Genomic DNA, 15,172 nt, shown 5'->3' with positions numbered 1-15,172 from the left:
TCACTTTGGAGAGAGAGTTCATCTCCTTCAGGCCTGCTTGGCCCTCCATAAGACAAATAGTTCTTATTTTAAGCCATTGAGTTTTGGGGAAGCAGTGGTTACATAGCAAGAGCTGATATATAACATTCATGGACCATTGACAATAGACTGACTCTATGCTAAGAGCTTTACATAAAATTTTTGTGTAATTCTCATCACAGGCCCATGAAGTAGATCTTGTCACCTTCAATCTGTTATAGGACAGGGAGAGGGGCAGCCCAAACCCCGCAAACCTGCCTATTCTACATGGGTTCTGCCATCCGCTGCATCAACACAAAACATATGAGACTTCAATGGGAAGGAACTTTAATAAAACTAGGAAACAATACAAGTAAGGCAAAGCCCCTTTCCTGGGGACCACCCTGTTACAAGTCTAGTTTCTAAATCAAGAACCCAAAGTTACCCGCCCCCTCATGGGTAAAACTCCATCCAAATGGGATTGGCCCAGAGCAAGGCCCCAAAGCCTGCCACAAGTCTAAAGCATCTTCCAGTGGGGACCCACAGAAAAGGGTCAGAAACAACCAGACAAGCCCAGAAGGAAAAGAACAAAATCAACATCAAGATAAAAGCTGCCATTGTCACCTCCCCATGGGTCTCACCCACATCTGTGTCACCCAGTCCACGACCAAAAGACAAGTGCAGTTTCTTCACGTGTCTCTAGGCTCCATGCGCCTCCTCCAGGTCTCCTGGCTCCATCCTGCTTCCTTCCTCAGTCTCTTCTGCAGCTTCTCCTCTTCCTGTTCAGCTCCACCCTCCCTTGGGTGGGGCAGGGAACCTCCCCCTTTCCTGGGGACCATCCTGTTACAATTCTGTAGATGAAGAAACAGATTGAGAAAATCTAAATAGTCACACAGTAAGACATGGATTTGAACTTTACCTGGGTGGTTGCAGCAGCCTCCTAAGAGGCCTCCTTGACTCTCCTCCTCCTTCCTATGACCTTGTTCTCATGTCAGCTGCAGGAATCATTTGAAAAATAAAGTCCAGTTATGCCATTCTGCCTCCAGGCCCTTGTAACACCTTCTATGTCTTCTGTCCTTCAGAACATTCCTTCATCCCTATATCTGCTAAGGCTCACTCTTACTTTGTCCAAACATTAACTTTATAATGGTTCTAGCTTCTTACATTGTCTTGTTTTTCCTTGGTATGTTTATTACTACTTGGTACTATCTTTTATTTGCTTATTGTTCATTTATCTGTCTCTCCCAATGGAGTATCAACTCTGCAAGACAAAGGCTTCATTTGTTTAATTCCCATAGATACCCCAGGGCCTAAATATAACAGAACCATACACAAAATAGCTCCCAATAAATGTTTGAAAGAAAGAAAATGAAATGAAAATAATCAGTGGAATGGAATGAAATGAATTTGAATAAAAGAAAATAAAAATGCAAGGAAAAAAGCCAAGTACAAGAAAGAAAAAGAATCTTTTGTTTATGCCATAATGGCCTTTTTCTTCATTCCAATGTTTGACCTAGGAGTTAACCACTTATCTTTGGGAAGCTTACTAAGCATCTCAAAACATTTAGCAACAAATCTCTCCCATGCTGTCATCAACTCATCCCAAATGCAAGAATCCAGAAAGCTGCATGTTTAACTTCCTGTTTATCTTCTTCCTCACCTGCAAAAGACAGCCCTAAGCAAAGATGCTCCCCACAGGTTTGGTAATGAAAACATTGAGAAACTAATATGCAAATGATCCTTTTATTGTGGGTAAAGGAATTCAGATCATTTCCATACAGTAAAAAAAATGGGGAAGGAACAGTGGATACAAAAATTCTGCACTCTTTCAACTGATAGCCCCAGGGGGTTCCCCACGATTCTGAGCTGACCCATCTCTTTGAATCTACTAGCAGCTTCTGGAATTGCAGAAAAGGAAGAGATGATAGGACGTAAAAGGAACTAACATTTTTTTTTTCACGATTATTTTAGTGGACTTAAGGTATAGATCTGCCTCCTCTGAGGAATCAAACCCCAGTCTCCAGTAAAACAGGACTTAGAGGCACTACTCTGTAAGGGTGAAGCTGGCACCTTCTTTTTCTGGCCCTGTAGATGCATTTGATGGGGAGCATCTATTTGAATCCTCACAACAAACACACACGAGAGATGCCCATCCTGTTATTAACGAGGAAATCAAGACTCAGAAATGTGAAGTATCCACAGAGCTCTAAGGGCACAAGATTTGAACAGGATTCTAAACCCCGATACTGAGCATCAGGGATAAATTTGCAAGTTCAACTCGCTGCACTCCACATCGATTTCCCCAGGTCTCTGGAATTTGAACTCCCCTGCCAGTTATCATCTCATAAACTCAACAGCCTTTATTGATTGCCTCCTAGGTGCCAAGAACGGTGCTTTGCCCAGGAGCTTCCAGAGAATGATGCGTGAACGATGACAATGATATAATTTAAGTGGTAAGAAAGCAACTCCAAGCAGGTGTCAGAGCTCTTTCTCAAATTGACTTACTTTTTCACTATTGAATAAATTGTCATTTGAAAAGCTGGTAAAAGTGCCTTCTTTTGGTGAGCCAAGCCAATCAATATGTGCCATTTAAAATACCTCTTTTTGCTTTCCTCCTATTCAGGCAGATTGGAGAAAAAGCAAGCATTCGAGGGCTGGGATTGCTAGGCAGGGTTTCTTAATGGAGTGATTTTGTGTGTGCAAGTGATTTGTTTCTGAAGAATAGGTGGCCTGAGGCAGGCTAAGTGGACTGCTTTCCTAGAGAGAGGGAAGCCATGGCTGCCTGGCGCCCATCCATTGACCATTTGGGGGAAGGAGGAAGGCAGAAGCCCCTGCAGGAATCCTCCTGGCCCCACAGTCACCCTGACTGGCCCAGGGTCCCATCCTGACGGCTGTCATAGGATGGATCAGGCACAGAAGCAGATCCCAGCACAGAAGGGATCTGTCATGAGACACCAATGCACTTCCAACAACTGTGAACTTTGTCTCCAAAATCTGGATAGGAGCCCTTTCTGCCTGGCAGGTTTCTGGTGACTTTTTTTCCCTCTTTGTTCCTCTGTTATGCCACATTTTTTCTTCATGTCCTGGTATCACTTATTGATGTCATGGGGCCATGAAATAGAGTAGACAAGACACCATTGGGGTGCACCACACCCCCTTTCACTCTCTTCACATTCTCCCTCCTGGCCCCTTTTATTCTCTTTTCAAGGTGGTAATTTTATTTTATTTATGTATTTACTTATTTATTAATTTTATTTGGAGTGTCACGTGCAGCTCCTCGTTTGGATGTGTCTGGAGCTACAGAAGCTTGACAGCCCTAAGTTCTCCTACAAATGGGCCATGAGGGCTTGTTTGGAGGGCCCAGCAGAGGAGCACAGCTGCTCACGTACCTTTGACTCAGGAATGGTCCTTCTCTATTTGGGGAAGGCCACCCTTGTCCCTTTCCACCAGCTACACAGCTTAGGGAGAGACACACATGGAGCAGTGAGGGAGGAAGAAACCCCTGCACAGCCAGCCAGGTTAGCCAAATCAGCCCTGGTGATCAGTCCATGAAGGAGGGTACAGATGTCACAGCCAGATGACTCTCACATCCTCAGAATCATGCTTTTTAAAAAATAAAATTTAAGAATTGGGCCTCCCTGGTGGCACAAGGAGTTAAGCACCGCACTATGAAGCAATCACAGCCTCTGCAACATGAGTTCAATCCCCGGCCGGCCAGGGAGCAACCCACATGGCGAAGCAGACCTCTCCTGTCTCGCCCGCTGCTCCCCTCAGCAGTGTATTTCAGTCAATCTGCCTGTTCTGTTCCCTGCTCTGTCTCTGGTGAATCCTCTTACCTCTGGCCTGTACCCCAGCTCTTGTATGCGTAAATAAATAAATCTTTAGAAAAAAATCCCTCTCCATCTTTTCTTTTTTTTTTAAAGATTTATTTATTTATGCATACAAGAACTGGGGTACAGGCCAGAGTTATGGGGGTATAAAAGTTTTCACCTGCGATAGAGTGGGGATCCCATCTCCCCATCCTCAGCCATATGCCTGCTGATCAGGTTCCCTAGATGTGTCACTGGGGAAGGAAGGGCCTGCAACCAGCAGCCAGAGAGGCAGGAAGGGGTGGCACGTGATAATAAGGCCATAAATACATTCTGCACAATTTCCTTTTCCTGAACCTGAGGGAGAGTGGGGCTGAGTCAAGTGGTCTAAGCCACCCCTCCAAGGCCTTTGGGGCCTTGCTAGTTTCTTCATTGTCAAGTGGAGAGAATAATGTCTTCTGTCTCCCAGGTGTGTAATGAGGAACAGATGAAGTAATGGATATGAAAGTGTTCCAAAAGGTTAAAGCCCTGCAGAGTGAATCACAGGACCCAGCAAGTCTCTCTACTTAATTTCTCTCCCATCCATCTTCTCCTCCCAGCACCTTGGAGCCTGACTACTCTGGGCCTTCATCATCCAGCTCCTGCTCTTTTGGCCCCCAGGTCTTCCCTCTCTTCGCACCCCAGTCCCAATTATATGCTAATGCCCTGTAATCTTTCCAAAACCTACTGTTCAGCAAGGTGCCTCTCTCCACAAAAGCTCCAGAAATTCTCTTGACCAGGAAAAATATTAAATTTGTCTCTTGGTGGTGGCACTGACCCCTGACAGTTGCCGGCATAATCCATCCTCCTTGAGTGCAGGGGATGAGCTGTCATCCCCATAATTGTGGTAACTGCAAACGGGAGATCATCCAGGGAGGCCTGGTTTAACCAGATGAGTCTGTTTAAAAAAAAAAAAAAAAAAAAAGGCATTTTCTCCAGTGAGTAGCAGAAAAGTAAGTTGAAGATGATGTGCGGGAGGAAGTTTCAAAACAGCCAGCAAGGAAGCAGGAACTTCTGTCTGAACCACGAGGAACTGAGTGAAGCCAGCAACCCAAAGGAACTTGGACACTGATACTTCCATAGAAGAGCTCACCTGACCAGACCAGGATTACTGTCTTGTGGGATCTGCAACAGAGGAGCTGATTGAACGCTGATCTGCAAACTAGGATATATAATAAGCTGCTGTGTTTTTAATAATTTGTAGTGCAATGTCTTAGCCAGTAAAAACAGATAACAAAGTACTCTAGACTCAGTGACCTTAACACCATCGATTTATTTCTCACACTTCTGGAAGGTGGAACGCCTGAGATCAGGGCCAGCATCTCAGGTTCCAGGGAGGGCCTGCTGTCTGTTTTGCAGATGGTCATCTTGCTGCATCCTCCACTGCTGGAGAAAGAGCTAGTCTCACTCATCTCTCTGTGTCTCTCTTTAAAGTCACTAGTCCCATTTGTGAGGGCCCCATCTTAATGACCAAATTACCTCCCAAAGGTCCCAACTCCAAATACATTGCTCTGGGGATTAGGGCTTCAACAGGAATATGCATATATTCAGTCCATGGCATGCAGAATAGAAAGTTAGTATTAGAAAATTTGAGTGTGGGCCTCCCCGGTGGCGCAGCGGTTGAGCGCTTGGCTGCGAAGCTGCCCGCAGCCTCTGCAGCACTGGTTCGATCCCTGGCCACTGGGTGAGGGTCCCACATGGCGCGCAGACCTCTCCAGCCGCCCACTGCTCCCCTCAGTAGTGTATTTCGTCAGTCTGCCTGTTCTGTTCCCCGCTCTGGTTCTGGTGAATTCTCTCACTCTCCCGCACTTCTGACTGTACCCCAGTGCTTGTATAAATAAATAAATAAATATTGGGGGGAAAAAAAGAAAATTAGAGTGGAATAGAAAACTCAAATGAGAAAATTCGTATTTTCTTTTTTCTATTGTTTTAATATTTCAAGGCCTTATGAGTTACCCAACCTACTTCTCTAATCCACCTCAAACAGACTCTAGACTGCTTGTGGGTTTGGAGTCTGGACTCTATCACTTGCTGGCAAGTTATATGGAATCGATGATCATCCATTTCCTCCTCTGTATATTTATAGTAATCATATTACCATCACCGTGAGACTATTGGGAGAATTAAATGAGATAATGCAGCAAAGTGCTTAATATAGTGCCCAGGAAGAAGTAAATGAAGGCTAAATCATTCTCTGTTTTGCTATTATGTTCTCTGCAAATATTCCCCTTCAGCTGAGTGGGTTCATTTATTAGCCTAGGAAAACACACACTCTCCTGGTTCACATCACACCCCTGCCAGGCATATCTGCCCCGTGCTCCTGTGTCTTTCAAATACCCAACCATTCCTGGCTTTGCTCAGGTTCCTCCCTCCTCCATGAAACCTTCCTGATCCCTCCAGCTCCTGCTAGCTGGTGGTCTATACTTTCTAGAACTTCTAGAATATCAGAGAATGCTGTGAGCACTTAGACTCTCAGGTAATTGCTTAAAAATGATGGCTTTTATTATAAAATATCAATTTGAGATAATTGAGAAAATCTACAAAAATTCAAGGCAGGAAATAAGTCAACTGCCACCAATGTACATTTCCTCTGGTCTTCTGTTTTTGTGTTTGCATATATACATATACACATAAATCTAAACTATTACCTTCTGAGAGTATATCTTGGCCCTGCTCTGTCCAGGGCATCCATCTGCCTAAGAAGAAATTAGGATTTGTTCACAGAAAGGAATTCAAAAAGAAAAAAAAAATGTGAAATTCAATTTTAGTCATGCAAAATAGGATTATGCTAGAAATCAGGGTGTTAAGAGATCGGTTAGCCAAGGCTGATGGATTCATTTCTGCCACTGCTGTAAAAAATTACCACAACCTTAGCAGCTTAAGTCAACACAATGCACTCTCTTAAAGTTCTAGAGGTCAGAGGTGTAACTTGAGACTTTCTTCTGTCTGCTTCTAGAAACACATTCCTTGGTGCCCACACTCCTTGGTGCATGGCTGCCTTGCTCTGATGCCTGCTTCCACCACCACATCTCCTTCTCCAATGTTAACCCTCTTGCCTCTCTCACACAGGGACCCTTGCCTACATTGGATTCCTCTGGAAAATCTAATTTCTCCACCTCAAAGTGCTTAACTTAACCTAAATGCAAAATCCATTTTCATATGTTAGTTAACATGTTCATAGTTTCCTAGGCTAGGTAGAAGATATTTGGGGCTGCTTAACCACTAGAAAATAGAGCCTGAGTTAAGGATTATGTGCTGATGTTTTATTGTGGTATAGACACCTGAGGCAGTAAGAGTAAGGGAAAAGGGAAGTAACAGTAAGAAGATGATACCTTGCTAGAGGATGATGACTGAGCTCAGCACTGTCACAGGATGAGCTGAGAAAAGACACAGCAGGTTGCTGGGCAGGTGACTTGTTCAGCCCCATGGAAGTCTCTGGAGAGGTTACATGGAGAAACTTTCTTGCAGCAATGGAGTGAAGGAAGGGAGGAATGAGTCAGAATGTATCTGCCAGGTTTCTTCCCATCTCTCATTTCCCATGGAGGAGTCAATTCCTGCACTTTTCTGAGATGCATGATTTAGGGCCCTTCCAGAATCACTTGAAAGGCCAGATCCTGGGCCTCCCCAGTGGCGCAGCGGTTGAGTGCTTGGTTGCAAATCTGCCCGCAGCCTCTGCAGCACCGGTTCGATCCCCGGCTGCTCCCCGGCCACCGGAGGAGGGTCCCACATGGCGCGCAGACCTCTCCTGCCGCCCGCTGCTCCCCTCAGCAGTGTGCTTCGGTCCTTCTGCCTGCTCTGCTCCCCGCTCTGGTGAATTCTCTCACCCTCCCGCGCTTCTGACTGTACCCAGTGCTTGCATAAATAAATAAAAAATAAATAAATCTTTAAAAAAAAAAAAAAGAAAGAAAGAAAGGCCAGATCCTGTGCCTGTTGGGATAATGTTGCATGTAAGTCTGGAAGTGATAGGCGAAGCCAGAGATTGGGTATGCATTTGGTCATCCTCAAGAGGCTGATGGGGAAGAGCAGTCAGCTGAGGGCCCTAATAGCTGGAAAAGTCAACAAAATCTGAGCAAGCAGGTGAAGTTAAAAGGACTTGGGAGCACATAAAATGTGTTCAACACAATCCATCCCTTGAGTCCCTCTGCACCATCTTGCCTGCCCATTATATCCTCCTACAGCTTTTGAGACTTGCAATTATTTTTGAACACGAAACGCCCTCACTCCCTAAGAGTAGTGCCACCCTTCATGCTCATGGCCTACCTAAATTTTCAGTAAGAGTGAAGGCAAGATCCCTAGAAGCATATCCATTCTCCACTGTGCAGCTGGGCCACACCAGTGACTTCTGTTTATTGTCTGTGTCCTCCACACTCATCTAGGCCTCTCTCACTCTTCACTTCTCTCGGCTCCTAGGCCTTGGTACGTTATGGTTAAATTGAAGAAGGTGATTTGACAGGGTGACTTCCCTGAGAGTCAAGGCTCCTGTCTGGAAAATTGGCTCTGTGTTGTGTCAAAAATAAATAAATTAGGCGATCTCTTTCAAGTCTACTGCATTGGATGAAGTCACCATTAGTTTCGGTCCCATGGCATCAGGTGCTGTTTCCTTCTGCAGCTCAGTCATTAACAATTTCAATCATGGTTTGCTGTTGCTTGCTGTCACAGGACCAAAACAGCCCCACAAGCAGAAATAATCAGCAGACATGTAGCGGGGTAGAGAAGATTTATGAAGGGCGACTATGACCAACCATGGATGCTTTGGAGGGAGCCCAAGTTAGAATGCTGCTAGAGAAGCAATCTTTAAAATAAAATTATTTTAGCACTAGCTACCATTTATTGAGCCTGTATTTGCCAGGAGTTATTCAAGACCCTCTTTTAAAATAGTTGCTAGAACAACATTGAAATAATCACAGGATCTAAGATACAAATTACCCACATTCTAGACACTTAATAAAATCAATTTTTATTTTTCCACGTACATATTTAGTCCTTTCGTATCCATTATAACATCATAGACATAACTTTCAATATTCATTTCTACATTTTCACTGTGTTTTTTACCATAAATAATATTTCCATTGTTTGAAAATCTCTTCCCTACTACATATAACTGGGATGAACAGCCAGAGAACTTCTTTCTATATCTTTATGTTCATTTGAAATAATCATAACAGCAAATATTTGCTCAAAGCTTCTCACAAGGCAGACATGGCTTTTACCATATTACCTACATAACTCGTTTAATTCTCACAACTTTTTGAAGGAAGTACTATTGCTGGATTCAGTTTGCATGTGGATATACTGAGACCCAATATGTACAAAATAATAAAAATATAAACAAATATGCAGACAAAAAACAGGAAGTTTTTTGTCATTTAAAAAATGTATGGAACACACAGTAGTCATCTCACTGCAGTAGCTTTTCGAGCACAGTGCGTCCCTGCCATCTTTCCAGGTCAACAGATCCAACTCTCGCTCATTTTTTAGAAACAACACAGTGCCCCATTGTATGACTGCACCATCATTTGTTGGCCCTACTAATAGGCATTTATGTTGTTTCTGCTTTTTTGGCTGCTATAGATGATGTAGCAATAAATATCCTACAACATAAATCCTTAAGTAATAGTACTTTTCTTTCTATAGGATAGAGTCTATGGACCTTAGAGCTGGTCTGGAATCCTCTATATGAAATGACAAGCAGACTCACAAAGTGAGACAAAGCATCAGACTTGAAATGTGTGCACTCCTTGAGGTCAGGAAGAGAAGATATACCACTTATATGGCCCAGGGGATGGTAGCCAGAGAGGACTCAAACTTAAGGGGATCAGGTCTGGCTTCTGTACACATCCCAGTCAATTTCCAATTTCCCTGGGCATCTCTGGAGCAGGCAGAGTTAGGGTAACCATAGTGCCCTGGACCTCCAGGTACCCACCTTCTAGTATCAGTGCATTCACTCCACAGAAGGAAAATATAAAATGACTCATTTCCCATTTCCACTTCCCTGAAAAGGCTTGTTGTGCATGACAGGCTACACAGGTCTTTAGCAGATCCTACTTTTGTATTATTGCATTGCTAGATAAGAATAACATCATGGCAGGAAAATCTAGAAGAAAATAAATGAGAAGAAATGTGATGGATAGTGACTGGAGAAAAAGAATAGATGTTCTTGACCTTCCTGATGGTAGAAGAAATATTTAAATAAAGATATGACATCATGTAAACTATGATAGTCTTATATGTAGACAAACAGACACATATATTGAAGTAAGACAGCATCTTCAAGTAACAACAAAATTTTAAGAACAGAGTACATAACTCAAGGGATTCATTGTTCTTGCATAGTCAGAAACCCAGAGGCGCAGCTTCCAGGTCTGCAGTTCAGAAATGTTGGGGTTCAGTGTCTTACTATAGGGAGGTTTTGTCAAAGGGAAAATACATTCATAAGTTTGCTAGATGTGCTCAAATTCCCCTGTATTGCATTGTCTAAAATAAAACTTGTGTTACAAAGATTAATATTGCTAACAGATAAAGAGCTTCCAAAATGTGAGAAGAAAAACATTAATAACCCTAAAGAAAATTAGGCAAAGTATATGAATGATTTTCAAGGGCAAAATGTAAATGACTGTTAACATGGTAAACTGCTAGACTTACCCAGAATATCAAAAATGCAAGTTAAAACTATATTGAGATATTATTTCTCACCTATCAGATTGGCAAAAATCCAAAGTCTTGACAACATAATAGGTTATCCCTTAAGTTGCTGGTGGAAATGCAAAAGGCTACAACCCTGTTGAGCAGGATTTGGACCATCTTGCAAAATAATAAATTCACTTAACTTTTGACCCAGAAATCCCATTTCTAGAAATCTAGTTCAAAAAATAAATAAGGAAAAATACAAAATGATGGACTACAAGGATAGCCGATGTTAATAATCATAGCAGTAAAAGAATGAAAAGTACTCAAATGTGTATCAGTAGCTCACAGGTTGAGTTAATTATACAACCACAATTCCCGGCCAGCCAGCAAGCAACCCCCACGGCACAGCAGACCTCTCCTGACTCGTCCGCTGCTCCCCTCAGCAGTGTACTTTGGTCAATCTGCCTGTTCTGTTCCCCACTCTAAGTCTGGTGAATCCTCTCACCCCTCACACCTCTGGCCTGTACCCCAGCTCTTGTATGCGTAAATAAATAAATCTTTTTAAAAAATAGAATACTATACAGCTGTAAAACAAACAAGATGGTTTTCTATATATGTATGTGAAATAATTTCCAGGATGTATTATTAAGAAAAGCAAATTACAGAATAGTTTTTATAGTATCCTATCTTCCATCTAAGAAAGGGGTGTATATGAATATGTAAATACATTTGCTTGTACTAACAAAAAGTTGTAACTGAAGATAAAAAAAAAAAAACAAAAAGGGAGACCTATAAGGAGAGAGAAGGAGTAGGATAATGAGGCAAGAGAGGGGCCTAAAATTCACTGCTTGCAATCTGTCCTGTAATTATGACTTTGGAGTCTTGTATAGGTTTTCAACCAAAAAAAAAAAATCAAAAAGGAAAAGGAAATGTATAAAGTTGAGGAAATGGAAGCAAATAAGGAGAGCCCTTAGCAGCACTGAGTGATAAAGAGACAATACAGCTTTCAGGCACTGCCTGAGCTGGACTCATAAGATTTACGGCTATTAGGAGGGCCAGGGAACTCCACCCTGACATGTTGGAGTATAGTGTAGCCAGTTAGATTAAATATCAAACAAAAATACAGGGTGAGAAGGAACCAGTAGATAAATTGCCTTTCTTTCCTCCTAATGGATTGTTCAGAATTGCTTTGATGATGTCTCGTGAAGCAGACAATCATTGGTGATTTTGTTTATTTGTGTTTTGTGCAAAGCTCAAATCAGCTCTGTAACATAATCCTTTGTTCTTGCTCTCCCTCTTTTGCTGCATTTTTTTCCAATTTTCTGTCCATCTTGCTTTCCTAGGATTGCTCACCTCAATAAGTTGTTAGAGCATAAACATTTGTGCCACATTCTATTTTCTAGCAAACTCAGGCCAATGCAGTTGTTATTAGTAGTGGCGTAAGAGACGAACTCACAGGCGGGGATTTGGGTGTTGAATCATCTGCCTGACTGAATTCAATAAGCTTTGCTTTCCTATTGGTTAATGGGATCTCTGATAAGCAATGATACAACAATGACTAAAGCTAGCACCTCTGGTTAGTTGTCATGAGGTGTTAGTTGTCATTATCAGGTGACCGCTGCACTTGATTAATAAGGGGTAATAATAATTATAAGGACCATGACATGAATAAATGCTTTTGAGGGAACTGAAAAGTTTACAAAAGGAAACTAATAGACTCAAGACAGTTCATCACCACCTCATGGTACATGGTGAAAGCCAGAGAGCTTGTGTGCTCTCTGTAAAGTTCTACCACTGAAGGCAGACCAAGGCCTGGTTATAAATGTTCAGAAAGACAAGAGAGTTAGTGCGCAGGCATGATAGCTACGCCAAAGCCAGAGCCATGATAGGAAAAGAGCGGAGTTCTGAGACACAGGTTGGGGACACTGGGTGGATGAGCTTGAGTATCTTGAATATGAACATTCCTCAGAATTACCCTAATGGAAAAAGTACCCCCCATTTCTTTATCAGAAAAGAACAATCTTCTCTCTATACCAGCATGGGAAGTGACCTCAGCTGCATCATAGAAGCTTGGTCCTCTCAAGAATCTCTTCTACTCAGCTTACTATTCCCAGGCTGATAACCAGGACCAGACTCAGCATAGCATGAAGCTCATAGTATGAGCTACACACAGCAAAACTCTTAAGCCCTGAGCTGTCAAAGGAATCGGGAAACATGTGGAAGTGGGGCTCCGGAATATTAGATTGGGAGAAAGGGCAGAATGTGGGCTAATTGTGTGAAGGCTCACGCCTGTGACTTAGGACCCATTGTTGTTGTTGTTGTTGTTGTTGTTTTAAAGATTTATTTTTATTTATTCATACAAGAGCTAGGGTACAGTTCAGAGATGTAGAGGGTGAGAGGATTCACCAGAGACAGAGTGGGGAACAGAACAGGCAGACTGACTGGAATACACTGCTGAGGGGAGCAGCGGGTGAGTCAGAAGAGGTCTGCCTCGCCATGTGAGTAGCTCCCTGGCCAGGGATCAAACTCATGCAGCAGTGGCTACAGACAGCTTCATAGGTTGTATCTTAACCCCTTCGCACCACCAGGGAGGCTCAGGACCCACTGTTTTAACCAGGGATTTGGAGCCAGTCAAATTAGCTGAAGTGCATCCTTGAAAGTTGGACATGACCATGTTCAATAGAGGAAATGAGGTGATGAAGTCAGATGCCATGGGAGAACAGTGCAGAAGCCTGGAGATTTAGGAAAATACTAAAGGTAGAAGGACTTATTATGTAAGACCTGTGAACCCATCACCTGACTGGGTCCTGGAGGATGCAGAAGATGGCTCACCCACTAAGGCAACAGCTTTCATGTGTGAGAGGCACTCTGGCATCTCTGAGGGACAGGTTGACAATGAGAGATTTTACCATGAAACTAGCTCCCTGATATGGAGAGGAATGATGGGAATTTAGAATGGCAAAGCCACATGGTAGCATTTATCACCGGGGGCATGAGGCGTGATTACGAGAATTGGCAGGAAGGCTTGAGTGCCATTTGGGGTGACTTGAACTACAGGGATTTGTGACTTTGCCTAATAGACCATGGTGCCCCTAGAGGTAAGACAGATGGATGCTTGACAAGGGTGTTGTTCCGTTATTACAATGAAAAAATACTGAGAACTGGAGATCAGGAGGCTGATTTCAGCAGTTACAGTGGAAAATACCTGTCCACTATCCAGTTTTCAGATCTAAATAAACTCACCAACCCTTAAGACTCTGAAAGAGGGATTTGACCTTATACTGTCACTTTAAGTCTATGCAGTATGTAATTCTCCAGTCTTTCCCCAAAAAGACCTGCTGCCTTTAGCCAGGGTAACTCTATGCTGGGGAGAAAGGTTATAGATCCAACCCTTATTCATTTCTCTGCCTCCCAATTACAGCTCTGACTAGAATGCGTAAATGGGATGTATATCTTTAGCATATCTTTCACATTGATTCCTTGACTGATAGGATAAAAGTCATTTTAAAAGGAAGAGTTATGTGGAAACAATCTTTTGTCCTGACCAAGATAGGAAATCAGAAGTAATACTTCATTCCCAGTGGAATTACAAAGATTAGGGCTATTATCAAAGATTTAAAGGATGCAAGGAGAGTGCCCCATTACATTTCTATTCAATTCATTTTTCTAATCTTTGCAAACCCCAGACACCTCGTGGAGAACAGTGGTGGATACTATGCACTTAATCAGGTGGTAGCCGCGATCAGAGCACAGCTGCTTTTCCAGTGGTGGATTCTCTGATACTTGATATGTGGCTTTTGATACTGTAGATTTTTTTTCTTCTTCATCCCCAATAATAGGGAGGTCAGCAATACTTTCTCTATTGTTCCTCTGCGGAGAGATGTATGGGTGCAAGAGAGATGGAGCCGTGAGTGTTGTGGTCGGGCATCTGTTTTTGTCTTTCACTTGTACCATCTGGATTTGGTCAGACCAAGTCCTGAATGTATCACTTTTACCATATCATAGATAACTGCTATATCTACCCAACTTATGGCTCATCAGATCTGATACTGCTCACATCATAAGGGACATTTGAGGTTGTGCTGTCACTGGGTGTCCCATAACCAGCAGGCATCCAGTCCATGATTCTGGCATGCATGGCCTTGCTGCAGAACCCAAAGGCTTTATGTTACATCTCTTATTGAAGTTTAATTTTGAAAAATCCACAGCAGCAGCATCTGCCATGGATACCTATAGAAATATAGGCTCTGCTGGGTCATCCAACCTAAGTGTCAGGGAAGCTAGTATTGCTGTGTAGGTAAGCAGGAGCGCCTTTTGTGTTCTGAGCATCACTTGCAACACATCCCTCTGAGTCATGGTTGCCTTGGCTGTAAAGCTGTGCCATCACCCCTGCCCCCCAGCACACACCCAAGATCCCCCATGCACAGCACTGATGGACTGAGAGGGACCACCTTGACTACACATGGATGTGTGGAGACTCTGGCTTCCCCGACGTGTAACAGGAGCCTGGAAAACAACCTAGAGATACCGGGGGGGGGGGGGGGGGGGGGACGGGGGTCGACAGTACATGAAGCAGCAAATGAAAAAGACAAAAGATGAATTTTCTTCTTCCCCAGTCGTCCACACCCCTCCCCCAAACAGGCTGTTCTGAGATTCTACAGTTTCACACTTGCTGTCCGGAGAGGTTATGTCCAGCC

Source organism: Talpa europaea (genome assembly GCF_964194135.1).
Source record: "Talpa europaea genome assembly, chromosome: 1".
In the NCBI taxonomy this organism is placed as follows: domain Eukaryota; kingdom Metazoa; phylum Chordata; class Mammalia; order Eulipotyphla; family Talpidae; genus Talpa; species Talpa europaea.
The sequence above is the reverse complement of the archived record's forward strand: the minus strand, read 5'-3'. Positions refer to the sequence as shown.